This window comes from Castanea sativa, chromosome 6 (assembly GCF_040712315.1).
Source record: "Castanea sativa cultivar Marrone di Chiusa Pesio chromosome 6, ASM4071231v1".
Taxonomy (NCBI): Eukaryota; Viridiplantae; Streptophyta; class Magnoliopsida; order Fagales; family Fagaceae; genus Castanea; species Castanea sativa.
The window spans coordinates 18172396-18176291 of record NC_134018.1 but is presented as its reverse complement, the minus strand read 5'-3'; positions in this window follow the sequence as shown (position 1 = coordinate 18176291).

The window sequence follows — 3896 nt, the reverse complement described above, 5'->3', positions numbered from 1 at the left end:
GTTGTGGTAGCAAAGTTTGAAAGTACAAATAATCTAGCAGATCCCTTTACCAAAGTCTTGCCTCAAAGGACTTTCGAGTCACATTTGGAAGGAATGTGAGTTAGATTAGTGCACCATAGTCTTTAGGGCAAGTGGGAGATTGTTAGGATTAGTGCCCTTAAATCCTATTGTATGATGCTATGTATGATATTATGTATGACATGATGTATGACTTAATATTGTGATGATAAAGTTATTTTATTATTATCTAAAATAATGGTAACATGAATATGGGACATTATCATATAGTCCATGAGATGCATTGTATGTGATTTATATGAAAAGTCACAGAAGATGTAAATCACAAGTTCTTTGTAAACTCAGAATTTATAGTTCGTAGTCGGTGATGAAATTGGGCATTTCATCTGCGAAGACTACAACGTATTAACTAAGATAATTTGTCTTGATCATGGAAGTGGAGACTTCTAGTTGATATGTTGATATGTTTTAAGAGTTAAGACATATTGAACAGGACCGCTGTGAGATTTATTATTCTCCTAACGACTGTCAAATGAATAATAAATTTCACGACTTCAATTTGCATGAACTCTTAATCCTGAGAGAATAATGAACCTGATCATGAGGTGTGGGTTGCTTTGATATATCAGGAGTGAGGTCTAAAGTGACGGTCAAAACCTCAGTATGTTGGGCAGCCACATTTAGTATTGATGGAACATATATTCTCAAGATGGGATTCATAGTCTCTTGATGGAGATATAAAATATTCCCTTGAGATAAGTTTAATGTGTTCAGTTATTCAGAGAGTTAGGCCTAACCACTTTAGTAAAAAATTACTAAAGTATATATTTATGAAATTGGATTTCATAAATATATAATGAATAACTTTAAAGAATTAAACTGGGTACTCAAGGATAAGATGTAGTAACTTACAAAGTGGCAGTCTACATTTATAATTTTGTGTTACTACGAATATTTTATGAAGGGGTTGCATGTATAATAAAGTCTTGGGATATAATTTATTAATAAGGCCTAGAATGCAATTATATTTATATAGTGGTATTAAATATAATTAATGGTAACTTTGGACTTGTCAAGAGTTGACGGAAAAGCCTAAGGCCCATTGGAGCTAGTGTCTTATTGGTCCCTTTTGGTCCCACTTCAAGCCACACACTAAAGCCCAATTGGAAAGGCCCAATAGGCCAGCCCAATTAGATAATTAGTTAGTTATAAAGAGAGAAACATACAGAATTTTTTATAAGTGATTAGAGAAAAAGAAAAAAAAAAAAGAAACGGTGTGTGTGAGAGAGTGTGAGACATACTTTCATTCTCCCTTGAAAACTGATTGAAAGACCACACATCTTGGGCGTAAAGTGGAATTGGAGTGAAGATTAAAAATGTTCCCAAGTGCTTCTAATCTTTGTTTTGAATTTCTCCACACCAAGGTACGCTATCTTGTTCTTAAATTCTGAAATTTACATAGTGCACGTTATCAATCATGAATGAAATAGATCCTTGTTTGTTACTTCCGCTATGTGTTTTGTATGAGATACAAAACCAGAATTTTTCCTTCAGTTACCTAAAAAAAAAAAAAAAACAAAGGAATAGATCCAACCCAAGGAAGTAGTTTGTGGGCCTTGCATAAATATGAGGGACCTATGGCTCATGAAAATGCTCTTATAAAAGAGATAAGGGAACTATGTAAAATGAGGCCAAAGCCCAACAACAAAAGAAAGAACACAAAAGGCCTTGAGAACATGGTACAAACAACCCCATAAAAGGGTGCAAGTAAAAAAGGTCATCGAAACTAGACCAACCCAGTGGATGAGGGAGCCCAAAAAGGGTTTACCAAAAAACAAATGGACCATGAAAAGCCAAGTACCCAAAGAAAGAGCATTGAAAGGGACAAATCTTATAGGAACTAGCTATTCTTATTGAAAGAAGAACAGTTAGGTAGTTTTCTTCAAGAAAAACTAGGCCTCCAAGGTTAAGAGAATGCAAAGTAGAGAAGAAGGAGAAGAAGAAGAAGAATAAGGGGAACAGAAAGAGGGAAAATCAAAGAGAATAGTGCAGTGTATTATTAGGTCCAATATGCCATTACAATCTGTCAATGTTCCTTATATACATTTAGTTCTTACAATACTCACAACAACTAACTAACTCTTGCCTCCAATTCAGTAACTACTCTAACTAATTCTAGCTCAACAATTGTTCTAACTAACTTTAGCCTCAATAGCTCTAGCTTACCAGCTCACCAACTCCAGCTCAGCATTCCAAGCTTATCTACTTCCTCTCAGCATTCTAACTTAGCACTTCCAATATTACGCAATACCTATCAAAATCATCTCACCCAAACCTTGGGACTTAGAGGTGAAAACCAACTAGTCCACAAAGGAGAAGCATGAGGAACCTTGGTTAGAAGGAAAATAATAAAAAGAAAAAAAATGTCCAACACACTTTTGAACTTCACCCAAATCAATAAAGGATCTATACCATTTTAGGAGGAGATACAATATGAGTAGTCCCTATCAAGATGGAGGAACCTTTGAAATGTTTTTCTTTCCAACCTTGAGAAGAGACCCACCCACCAACCCTTGTTGACCTTAGCTAACACTTAAATTTATGGGAGAAAATCGTCTACTATAGGGAGTAAATGACCAAGAATGCTTTCAAGGACAAGTTCCCAAGAAAAAAAAAGCAGGAATGGAAAAGAGACATCCAATGCTTCAACTTAAAGGGAAGTGACAATATCAAGGCAAAAGGAGAGGATAGTAATTTTAATGCCCTTCAAGATTAGTATAAAAGAGGAGGGTCAACTATGGAAGAGGGATAAGAAGCAGAGCACAAAAAAGAGAAAAAATAGAAGAGACAAAAGCAAAGAGAGAGAGAGAGAGAGAGAGAGAGAGAGAGAGAGAGAAAATTGGCAATTATAGTTAGGTTTAAGTTCCCAAAAAAATAGGTCCCTTATTTGTAATATTATTGGGGGTTATACATCGGTCTAGAGGTCCAGGCTTTGCAACTCTTTGTGAATCTCAAGGTCACCTATGTTTGTGAAGTTTAGAAGTTTAGGGTTTATGGGCTTTGTGCCTTTCCCTTAAAGGACTTGTAATCGGGTTCCTTGACTTGCTAATAAGAAGTTTGTTGAATATATTTATACTCACCAATATTGCTTTATTTTAGTTCTCGCAAATATATTGCTATATTATTGTATTTTTTTGGACTTGCTTGTGCACATATTAATTCATTAGAACGACCCAATTGGCCACGGTGGAACTAAGCCCCGTTCCTATTAGGGAGATAAATATCTTAGGGAGCTTCCTTGAGTAATTTATATAACATATAGAGACATACTTTAACCTAAAATGTCTGAGCCCAATAGATACGTGCTCAATTATGTTATATTAACTACTAATTCTTCTAATCTTTATTCAATGTGGAACTTCACTCATATGTGTACACTCAACAAGCTCCCCCTTACGTGTGAGTCTCTACATCTCTATGGGCTTTAAGACATCTCTATGGGCCATGAAAAAGTCCTACTTGCTCCCCCTTGTCTAATGAAATTTTTCCATCACTAGTGCATCATCCATGGACCTTCACGTATCAACCCTGCACATCTTTTATCCTCCATGGGAAACCTCGCACCTCATCATTGTCTAGTATTATTGGCAATAATATTTCTTTGTTAGGCCTTTTCCAAGATCATTTGTATAGGCTTTATGAGCTTGTTTGATGCAATATACCGTCCCCGCTCCAATTGCGAAAGGGACTCGCCCTACTCCATTTTGCGAAGGACTTCTAGTACACACACTCCGTTCCCGCTCCAATTGCAAAAAGAACCTCAATAACCTTGCCACCTTTGCCTCACGCCATCATGGACTCTGATGCCACTTGTTGGA